At 37.1% G+C, this 12,290-nt stretch overlaps 1 protein-coding gene across 15 annotated transcripts in view; it reads right to left on the reverse strand.

The window, feature by feature from the left end:
• Positions 1-12,290, reverse strand: part of WNK1 (WNK lysine deficient protein kinase 1) — a 160,482-nt gene that overhangs the window by 106,407 nt on the left and 41,785 nt on the right. The gene's annotated exons all lie outside the window — the stretch shown is intronic.

A 12,290-nucleotide genomic window follows, 5' to 3' on the forward strand; every position in this document is an offset into this window, starting at 1 on the left:
CTCAACATCACTCATCATCAGGGAAATACAAATCAAAACCACAATGAGATACCACCTCACCCCTGTCAGAATGGCTAACATTAACAACTCAGGCAACAACAGATGTTGGTGAGGATGCGGAGAAAGAGGATCTCTTTTGCACTACTGGTGGCTGGTGCAGCCTCTCTGGAAAACAGTGTGAAGTTTCCTCAAAAAATTAAAAATAGAACTACCCTACAACTCAGCAATTGCACTACTAGGTATTTATCCAAGGGATACAGGTGTGCTGTTTCGAAGGGGCACATGCACCCCAATGTTTACAGCAGTGCTATCAACCACAGCCAAAGTATGGAAAGAGCCCCAAATCCATCAACAGATGAATGGATAAAGAAGATGTGGTGTGTATGTGTATGTATGTATATAAATACGGATGTGTGTGTGTGTGTGTGTGTGTAGATAGAGTGTTACTTGGCAATCAAAAAGAATGAAATCTTGCCATTTGCAACTATGTGAATGGAACTAGAGGGTATTATGCTAAGCAAAATTAGTCAGAAAAAGACAAATATCATATGACTTCACTCATATGTAGAATTTAAGATACAAAACAGATGAACTTGAAGGAAAGCAAAAATAATATAAAAATGAGGAGGGGGACAAAACATAAGAGACTCTTAAATATAGAGAACAAACAGAGGGTTGCTAAAGGGGTTTAGGAGGGGGGATGGGCTAAATGGATAAGGGGCATTAAGGAAGACACTGGTTGGAATGAGCACTGGGTGTTATACATAGGAGATGAATTACTGGAATCTACTCCTGAAATCATTGTTGCACTATATGCTAACTATCTTGGTTGTAAATTAAAAATTAATTAAAAAAGAAAAAAAAATGTCTACTAATCATATCAACTCCCTAAATAAGAGAAAAAGTAAGCTACAAATCTCACATTTTCTTATTTCCAAGGCAAATAAATAACTCTACCTCAATACTGACCTCTCAATAAGTTTAATTTGGAAGTAGACTAGTTCCCATCAATGATTATTAAAACTTAATCCAAGTGTCATTTCACCCAATGAATTGGTTTTAATGTATCTTTTTAAAAAAAATTTTTTTTTAATGTTTATTTATTTTTGACAGAGAGAGAGACAGAGCATGAGCAGGGGAGGGTCAGAGAGAGAGGGAATCACAGAATCTGAAACAGGCTCCAGGCTCTGGGCTGTCAGCACAGAGCCTGATGGGGTCTTGAACTCACGAATCGTGAGATCATGACCTGAGCCGAAGTCGGACACTCAACCAACTGAGCCACCCAGACGCCCCTAATGTATCTTTTTAAAAAATCAGGGGCGCCTGGGTGGCTCAGTCAGTTGAGCGTCTGACTTCAGCTCAGGTCATGATGTCACGGCTCGTGAGTTGGAGCCCCGCGTCAGGCTCTGTGCTGGCAGCTCAGAGCCTGGAGCCTGCTTCAAATTCTATGTCTCCCTCTCTCTCTGCTCCTCCCGGGCTCATGCTCTGTCTCTCTCCTTCAAAAATAAATAAAAACATTAAAAAAAAATCAGTTATGATATGATCAGTGGATATATAGGGAATTTAAATACTTTGAAACTTTACATGAACTATTTCCAAGCAGAGAGAAATGTTACACGTATCTATATATCCAGCTTCTCTGCACTTGTCACAATGGTTTGCCATATCTGCTTTAGATTATTTTATATGAAATAAAAATACCATTCCTTTCTTTCCTTCCCCATACCTAGCCACTATCTAGAATATGGCAGTCATCACCCCATGTGTATTTTTTTAGTTTTACAACCTATGTATACATTCATGAATAATATTGCTTTATATATTTTGATTTTTATATAAATGGTATCTCTGAACTTTTTCTAAATCGGTTTTTTTTGCTTATAATCTTTAAAAAATTTTTTTTAATGTGTATTCATTTTTGAGAGAGAGAGGGAGAGAGTGAGAGAGAGAGCGAGAGCGTGTGAGTGGGAGAGGGTCAGAGAGGGAGGGTGACACAGAACCCGAAGCAGGCTTCGGGCTCTGAGCTGTGAGCACAGAGCCCGATGCAGGGCTCACGATCTGTGAGAACTGAACTTCTGAAGTCAGACGCTTAACTGAGCCACCCAGCTGTCCCTTGCTTATGATCTTTTTTAATGAACTAATTTCCTATTCCAACAGAGAAAGCCATCCTCAGAATATACCTGACTATCCTTGTCAAATCAGCAGCAATACCCTGGTCAAATTAGTGGCAATAATTATGGACCTTCAAAGTAAACATTATTTACCTAACTATAATTTGCAATCCATAACACTGATCTCTGAATTGGAATACTTTTATTTAAAAAAAAATTTTTAAATATTTATTTATAAGAGAAAGAATGAGAGAGACAGAGTGCGCGGGGGGGGGGGGGGGGGCGGCGAGGCAGAGAGAGAGGGAGACACAGAATCTAAAGTAGGCTCCGTGCTGTCAGAACAGAGCCCAATGAGGGGCTTGAACCCACGAACCCTGAGATCATCACCTGAGCCAAAAGTGAACACTAACCAAGCCACCAAGACACCCGAGTTGGAATACTTTTAAATTTTTTTTTTAATGTTGATTTATTTTTGAGAGAGACAGAGACAGAATGCGAGTGGGTTGGGGCAGAGACAGAGGGAGATGCAGAATCCAAAGCAGGCTCCAGGCTCCGAGCTGTCAGCACAGAGCCTGATGCAGGGCTCGAACTCACGAGCTGTGAGATCATGACCTGAGCTGAAGTCAGACGCTCAACTGACTGAGCTACCCAGGCACCCCTGGAATACTTTTAGAAACTGCTTGTCAATTAGAAGAAAAAGAACATGCACATTTTCTTTTAGCTAAATTTGTTCATCATTTTCAAGATATGGATACTGTGGAAGAAAGGTCTTATTTATTGAACACATCCACATAATTTTACAAAATTAGATCTAACTGTATTTTATACATGACCTTGGGTTGGCTGGAAAGTTTTAATGACAACAAGGAAATCAACTGCAGGTTCAGAAGTATCTTGTTTACTACCCATCTCAATAATGAAGGTTCAGTTTATGTAGAAGTATATAATAGTTTCATTTAGAAATAAACAATTCCCTAGTCTCAACCTTTAAACTCTGCCATAGAAATCAATTCCAATCCCCTATACCTCCATACTTCTGTTCAAAGAGTAATTCAAAATTAAGTAAAATAAAGGTGTTTTTTTTTTCATTACCTTCTTTTTTTAAAAAAAAGAAATAGGGGTGCCTGGGTGGCTCAGTCAGTTAAGCGTCCAACTTTGGTTCAGGTCATGATCTCACAGTCTGGGAGTTCCAGCCCCATGTCAGGCTCTGTGCTGAAAGCTCAGAGCCTGAAGCCTGCTTTGGATTCTGCATCTCCCTCTCTCTGCCCCTCCCCCACTCATTCTCTTTTTCTCTCTCAAAAATAAAATTTTTTTTTAATTAAAAAAAAAGAAGTAAGATTTGTTTAGTATCATGGCTTCAGCAACAAGTGAAAGGTATCTCACAGTCAGTCATAATGGAACTCTATCAACAGTACGTTATTATCCTAAGGTCAGCTCTGCCAAACCAAATTCTTATTGAAATAATATACAGGATTATTCAGTACAATGCTAAAACAAAAACAATTCGAAGTATAAGAAGGGTGTGGTGTCTGCACTTAAGAAACTCAAAAAGGAGTGGAGATTTCAGGATTTTTAAAAAATGCAGAAATACAATTAACCATATTATAAAGTTGAACCAAATAAAACTGTAATTTTGTTAGTCATAATGGCTGAATACAATTTTGTTAGTCATAATGGCTGAATATAGGTATACGATGGAATTATTTTCCTTTTCATTTTTTTCCCTCAGTGATTTGGAAGATACCTTATTTAATTCTACTAGTACTTACTTCTAAGTTGTCCAACAACATTCTTTAACTTATATCTAGTAGCAGGATCTTTGGAGTGCCTTATTTTGAATTCAAAACATGTTTACCACTTACCTTACCTACTTTAGTTGTTAAAGTAATCTGTAGATTGACTATTGTTTCCTTTTTGATGCCACAGACTATTCCTCACATGGCATTTATATTCCCTTTACTGCCATGTTTACAATTTTAACCATTTTCCTACATATTGTTAGTCATTATAAGATGACTTCAACCCTTGATGCCTTAATTCTTGTTTCAATACTCCCTTTAAGCACAGTAGATGCCATGGTCTTCTAGCATCTAATATTGGAGTGAAGAATATGATTTTAGATCTTTAGTAAATAAAAGTACTTCTCTACATGGATATTTATAAGTTGACCTTTCCCCAAACTTTTTTCCTTTTTTTTTTTTTTTTTTTTTTTAGATTTTAATGTTAAGTAATCTCTACACCCAATCAGGGGCTTGAACTCATCACCCCGAGATAAAGAACTGCATGCTGTGCCGACTGAGTCAGCCAGGCACCCCTTCCCAATCTAAATTTCAATTATTTTGCTAGAGAGTGTCTAAGATGTGAGTCCCTTGTCTTGGTTTTCTGATTAGAATAAAATGAGTTCTTTCAGTCTATGTACAAAGAACTTCTTTTTCAAAACTCAGAAAAGCTTTCTTCTAGTCTATCAATTATTGGTCCTTTAGGAATGAATATGGTACAGGAATGAAAGGCACAGCACAAGGAATTAGTCGATGATACTGTAATAGCATTGTGTGGTGACAGATGGTAGCTACACTTGTGGTAAGCACAGCATAATGTACAGAGAAGTTGAATCACTATGTTGCACACGTGAAATTAATGTAACAATGTGTGCCAACCATACCCCCCCAAATTTTTTAATTACTGAGGATCCATCCCCAAATTATTGGTCTTTTAGAAATATCAAGTATCCATATATTGTATCTCTCTTCTCTGAACTCACTTATCATTATTTTTTTATGTCATCATTATAATTTTTCTTTTTCCTGCATTCTGTAGCTCTTTTTTTGTTGTTGTTTTACTAAGTTCAATGTGAATCTAAACTCTACTGTTTTCTTTATACCTCGTTAAAATATTCTCGTTTTCTTTCTCACATGCCATAAGCCAAGTCTTTGTGAATCTTACTGAATATGGTGGCATTTTGATTTATACTTTTGGATACTCCTGGAATACTTTTGGATTCTTCTGGATTCTCTTCTTAGATCTATATATTTTTTTTGTTGTTTTGTTTTGTTTTTTGGCTCTTTCTTGAACAAGGACAGATCTTCCTCTATTTATGCTCTGTTACACATGTGGAAGTCACATTTATAATTGTGACATACATAAATAGCAATACTACTGCAAGTTCCTAATAAGCTTTTATCCAGTGGAGATCTCAAACTTCTGTCACTTGCCTATCATTTTCACAACTTTTGTCCAAAACCAATACCAGCTATAATAACATTTACTTGATATTGTTATTTATAACACAGAACTTTACTTAATACCTAATTTGGCATCCTCTTAACCAATTAGTATTGCTGGTAACTAAAACAAATATAAAAGTATTAAAATGCTCTTTCATATATCACCTAAAAAAAAAAAATCTGTTATCTCTAGAAGTATATGTACCATATTTTGGAGAACAATCCCAAGTACACTACATGCACAATAGAGTTACCACCTACAACAGTCCTTTTTTTCTCCCCACCACCTCATTTACTGACATGCTTACATAAGAAAATCTGTGAGGGGCACACACTTGAGGCATGGAAAAGGGACACTCAGTTCACCTCATAAAAGAGTGGGTGAAGTTGATGGCTGCTCAACTTTCTGGTTAGCTCAGGCCCCAGGTCTGACTTTTGAACAAATGACGGGGATAAAGATCACCAGGATAAAGATCAGCAGGGAAAAAAAAAATCCTTATTTCAAAAAACAAGGTCAGAATATACTCCATGTGCTGAAATCCACATAGTATTCCTCTATCTGGCTCAATGTGCCTCATCATTAGTAACACTTATTCCTACTTCTGTCTTTATGTCAATCAATTTTCATTTATAGTATTATTAGTTTCCTTTCATTCCTGATTTCATGATTATTTTAGTGAAAAAATAAGAAAGTTGTATCTGCAGTTGTCAGCCACCATCTTAAAACCTCCCTGCCTCCATACACCAATTTTTAGCTCTGCTTAGCAAACAACCGAAACCAAGGAACAAGATTGTCACTCCATACAGAAAGGAAATTCAACATCATTAACATCATTTGAGAAGTTTGCAGGAGTGTCAAGATGGCAGTATAAACATCTTACCTTACTGTTACTTATTTTCCCTCCAGACCCCATTAATATAGTAACCCAAGAAAATCAGAGAAATAAATACGAAATGCAAAACTATATAAGAGGATGCAGAAGAGTCTTCAGCAGATGACAGATGTCTGGCAAAAGTTGACATTTTTGGCCCAAAAAGTAACAGCCTAGAAAACGGACGGTACCTAAAAAAGGTAGCCAATCCTTTTCTTAAAAGAAAAGGCTCAGGAAAGCAGAAATGAGATCAGATGAAAAAGAGAAAAATGTCTGTAGGGCAGACTAATCAATGCCCCTTCAGTTTCTTATACACAGCAAAATGCTCAGCCAAGACTTTACCCTTGGGAGGGAGAGAAAAAACTATGGTTTACTCTAAAGAAATCAAAGCCACTAGTGGGGCAATTAAAGCAGAAGTTAGTACCCCTAAACAAACCCCTTAACAGTTCTGTCATTTTGTCTCTAAAATGAACGAATGAATTCTAAAATGAATCAGTCATTTCTCTGACTGTTCATGGGAAAGTGAAGTTTGACAGTTCACAAGTCCACCCACATTCAGAGCTCACAGTAAGCCTTTTTCTTAAATATCAGTAGACAATCATCAGACTTGAGGAGAATCTGTAAAAATAAAATTCCCAGGGCGCCTGGGTGGCTCAGTTGGTTAAACGTCTGACTCCGACTCAGGTCATGATCTCATGGTTCATGGGTTCGAGCCCCGTGTCAAGCTCTGTGCTAACAGCTCAGAGCTTGGAGCTGCTTTGGATTCTGTGTCTCCCTCTCTCTCTGCCTCTCCCCTCCTCATGGTCTCTCAAAAATAAATAAACATTAAAAAAAAAAAAAGATAAAATTCCTCACCCTGCCATAAAAAGGAAGAGTGAAGGGAATATTATCTCAGGAAAAAAAGAAAAAATTCAGGAATTAGAGTAAACCAAACAGAAAACAGAGTTTCTGTTTGGGATGATGAGAAGTTCTGGAAATAGGTAATCGTAGTTACAAAATATTGTGAATATACTTATTATCTCTGAATTATACACAGAAAAATTATCAAAATGGTAAATTTTGTGTTATATTTTTAACTCAAAAAATATTACTGCAAGTGACTGAAATGGAAAAAAACATTTTGACAACTATGTAGTAAGAAACTTGAATGCTAGAGGATAACCTGAATGATCTCCTTATTCTCTCTCTATAAAATATCACAAACTCCTTGACAAATGAAAAGGTGATCAAAGAGAATGAAGCCAAAAAATGCAGTGGAAAAAAGGATTCAGAGCTAAGTCAGTTAATAAAAATTTTTTTCTGGATTTTATGATATTTTTGGTATTAGTTCTTTTAAGCTGTGATTCTTTTCTCATTCTACATCAATATTCATTTTCATAATGTCTTTAAAAATTTTACAGTACCTTAAAAGTTTTAGGAATATAAAACAATCACAGAAGATGATGAAGGGAAGAACACCAGAAGGAATTCTTACAAATTAAAGATATGCTCACCAGGGTCGCCTGGCTGGCTCAGTCGGTTAGGTGTCCGACTTCAGTTCAGGTCATGATCTCACGGTTTGTGGGTTCGAGCCCCGCATCGGGCTCTGTGCTGACAGCTCAGACCCTGGAGCCTGCTTCAGATTCTGTGTCTCTCTCTTTCTCTGCCCTTCCCCCACTTGCACTCTGTCTCTCTCTTAAAGATAAATGTTAAAAAGAAAAAAAAAGATATGCTCACCAAAATAAAAACCCAAAGAAAGCCTGTAAGAATAACACCAAAAAAAAAAAAAAAAAGACAAAGGGGTAGGAGCAAAGATAGGGAGGTACAAGGAGGGGAGAGTACAGTCATTACAAGAGTTTCAACATACAAATAAATATGCCCCAGAAAAAAAGAACAGAGAAAAATAGAGGAGTGGAAATTATCCAAGAATCAAAACATTTCCAAAAGCAGAAAAACATACTTACAACAGTTGTTAACAACCTAATACAATGGATGATAGTGAAAAGGAGGTCCGTTCCTATTATGACAACTTTCCAAAACCCAAAATTATCTAGGGTATAGGAAGGAGATTCAATCCATGAAGAGGGGGGGGGGGGGGGGGGGGAGACAGACAAGTTGTGCAGTATACTTAGTATAGAGAGCAAGTCCAGAACAGGGGTATAGAAAACTCTGAAAGAATTCTCTAGGAGTGAGAAGACTCAATATATTGGACAGGATGATTAAAAACAGACTTGAAAATGTGATAAGAAAAGCATAAAGGTAATTGGAAACTGTAAGAAAAACAGCTGTACAAAGTAAAGGAACTGTATCCATGCTACTTGGCTCAGACATAAATATGGGCAGTCGTAAACACTTGATTTTCACTTTTAGATATTTTTAAAGGACAGAAAAAAAAATTGTTAATACTAATCATGTTGCTAATTTAAAAAACATACAATGAAGATTAGATAGAATTGAAGAAAAGAGAGTAAGATTGGTATTATCTTTTCATCTTATAAAGCAGAGAATATAAACTGGCTGTCTTTGACGGACTAAAAAAGGTTTAGCACGGGTAGATTATCTGACCTTGCAACTGCAACAATTACCCTCCAATCATTTCAATACCACCATTAGAACTGCTATATTGTCATAATTTTTTTTAACATTCAAAAGTCCTTATTTTTATAAAACTTAAACTTATGGATAAAAGGAAAGTTTATATTACTGTTGACCGAAAACCAATGATCTGTTATTTGCCTTATAAAAAAAGGAATCATAAAAATAGGAAAATGGTACCAAATTCTAGCCAAACCCTGTTCAACCTTTATTGGATACATGTGTATCTAAAGATTAAAATAAGAGTCTCGAATCTGTGTACTGGGGAAACAATCACAATAAGGATACAATCAATATTAGAAAAATACCCAAGTATAGCAAAGAGATAAAAAAAAAAAAAGATCAATTTAGATCTTTAAGGTAAATATTTATCTATTTATTTATTTTAAAGTGAACATGAATTTATTAGGAATTTAAAAATAACAACATGAGTGTGGAAATGAAAAGAAACAGTATGCATAAAAGATAATAGAGGATGATGGATAAACATCAGTAAAATGTTGAGACAACTTCATACCCCAATAAGGAGACTTCTATTTTGTAATAGATTTATATTACAAATTTACATTATAGAGGATAGAACACCAGTGAAAATTTTAAAATATGTGATCAGATTTGCATTCTCAAAAGATCACACTGGCATTGGTGTGAAACACATATTAGAGAAATGTACTTAGACTTACTAGGAAAGTCATTTTTGGTAACAACTGCATCGATACAGAAAAGACAGAATCAAGGGGACAATGTGGTTGATTAGAAATGGGAAGTGCTGAAGATATAAAGGAAAAAAGAAGTCTAAGATGATTCTCAGGATTTTTTGCAACCATCTAAAAATATCAAGAGCAAAACACTTACTGGGATGCCTGGGTCAGTTAGGCGTCTGACTTAGGCTCAGGTCATGATCTCATGATTTGCAGGTTCAAGCCCCATCTGGGCTTTGTGCTGATAGCTCAGAGCCTGGAGCCTGCTTCAGATTCTGTGTCTCTCTCTTTCTGCCCCTCCCCCACTCACGCTTTACCTCTCTCTCAAAAATAAAGATTTAAAAAAAAAAAAAAAAAGGCAAACACTTATTAAGCCAAATATGGAGATAAAACAGAAATGTTCAATTAACCCAAAGGCAAAAAGATTTTTAAAAAGTAATAAATGATGGGGTATCTGGGTGGCTCAGTTGGTTAAGCATCTGACTTCAGCTCAGGTCATAATCTTGCAGTTCTGGAGTTCAAGCCCCGAGTAGGGCTCTGTGCTAACAAGCTCGGAGCCTGGAGCCTGCTCAGATTCTATGTCTCCCTCTCTCTCTGCCCCTCCCCCACTTGTGCTCTGTGTGTGTGTCTCTCTCTCTCAAAAATAAGTAAATATTAAAAAATAAATAAATAAAAAGTAATAAAGGGAACAAAAAGAAAACAACCTGCAATATTAGTAATCCTATTAAATTTTTTTAAAATCTTTTTGAAAAAAATTTTTTAATGTTTATTTTTGAGAGGGAGAGTGACAGAGCACTAGTGGGGGAGGGGCAGAGAGAGACTGAGACAGAATCCAAAGCAGGCTCCAGGCTCCTAGCGGTCAGCACAGAGCCCACACAGGGCTTGAACCCACAGCCGTGAGATCATGACCTGAGCTGAAGTCGGAAGCTCAACCGACTAAGCCACCTAGGCTCCCCTCAAAATCTTTAAGTTTACTTTACTTATTTTGAGAAAGAAGGAGACGGAGAAAGAGGGAGAGGGAGAAAGAGGGAGAGAGACAGAGACAGACAGGGAGAGAGACAGGGAGGGAGGGAGGGAGGGGGAGAGAGAGGGAGAGAGGGAGGGAGAGAAAGAGAGAGAGAGAGAGAGAGAATCCCAAGCAGGCTCTGATTGTCACTGTAAAGCCCAACATCGGGGCTCAAATGCAAGAATCATGAGATCATGACCTGAGCTGGATGCTTAACTGACTGAACCAACCACCCAGGTGCTCCAGTAATCCCATTAAATTTAAATGACCTGCTATTGAGGAAATACTATGGAAAACTAAACAGCAACCGGTTAGGTAATCTAGATGAAATGGAAAAATTCCTAGAAGGACATAAACTATGGAAACTGACCAAGAAGAAATAGAAAATCTGATGAGATGTATAACAAGTAAGGAGATGGGATTAGTAATTTTTAAAAATTTCTCACAATGAAAAAGCCCAGACACAGAGGGCTTCACTGATAAACACTATCAAAGGTTTAAAGAAACAATATCATTGACAAACTCTTCCAAAAACCAGAATAGAAATTCTATGAGGCCAGTATTAACCTAATGTCAAAATCAGATAAGGACATTACAGAAAAACTGTGGAAAATATATTTTATGAATAGAGACACAAAAATCCTCACCAAAATACAAGCAAAGCAAATCCAGCAACAAATAAAAATAACCGTATCCCATGGCCAAGTGAGATTTATCCCAGGAATGCAACAATGATTTAACATCTGAATATCAATCAATGCAATACACCACATTAACAGTGCAAAAGGCCCACATGATCATCTCAGTTGACAAAGAAAAAGCAATGAACAAAATTCAACACCCTTTCATGATAAAAACACTCAACAACCTAGAAGTGAACAACTTCAATCTAATAAAGGGCATCTACGAAAAAATCTATAGCTAACATAATATTTAATGTTAATGGTGAAAGGGGCGCCTGGGTGGCTCAGTCGGTTAAGTGTCCGACTTCGGCTCGAGTCATGATCTCACAGTTCATGACTTTGAGCCCCACTTTGGGCTCTGTGCTGACAGTTCAGAGCCTGGAGCCTGCTTCCAATTCTGTCTCCCTCTCTCTCTGCCCCTCCCCCACTTGTGCTCTGTCTCTCTCTCTCAAAAATAAGTAAATGTAAAAAAAAAAAAAAAAATTTAAATTAAAAAAAAAATTGATGGTGAAAGACCAGGGGCACCAGGTGGCTTTGTCAGTTAAGCATCCGACTTCGATTCAGGTCATGATCTCATGGTTTGTGAGTTTGAGCCCTGCGTCCAGCTCTGTGCTGACAGCTCAGAGCTTACAGCCTGCTTTGGATTCTGTGTCTCCCTCTCGCTCTGCCCCTCCCTGCTCACACTCTGTCTCTCAAAAATAATAAACGTTTAAAAAAAAGAGAGAGAGAATGTTTTTCTCCAAGATCAGGAACAAGACAAGAATATCTGTTCTCACTACTTCTATTTAACATTGTTCTGAAAATTCTAGTAGGACCATTAGAGGGAACATTTTTTTTAAAGACATCTAGATTTGTAAGTAAGTAGAACTACCTTTATTTGCAGATGACATGATCTTGCATGTAAAAAAATCTTCCACAACAACACTACTAGAGCTAAAAACCTCAGTAAGGTTGCAGGATACAAGATCAATATACAAAATCAATTGTTTCTCTATAGACTTGTAGTGTTCCCACACAGTAACAACTCAAAATCGAAATTAAAAAAAATTTCAGGGGCGCCTGGCTGGCTCAGCATACAATTCTTAATCTCAGTGTAGTGAGTTCTAGCCCCACACTGGG

The sequence above is a fragment of the Acinonyx jubatus genome, chromosome B4, assembly GCF_027475565.1.
Source record: "Acinonyx jubatus isolate Ajub_Pintada_27869175 chromosome B4, VMU_Ajub_asm_v1.0, whole genome shotgun sequence".
Taxonomy (NCBI): domain Eukaryota; kingdom Metazoa; phylum Chordata; class Mammalia; order Carnivora; family Felidae; genus Acinonyx; species Acinonyx jubatus.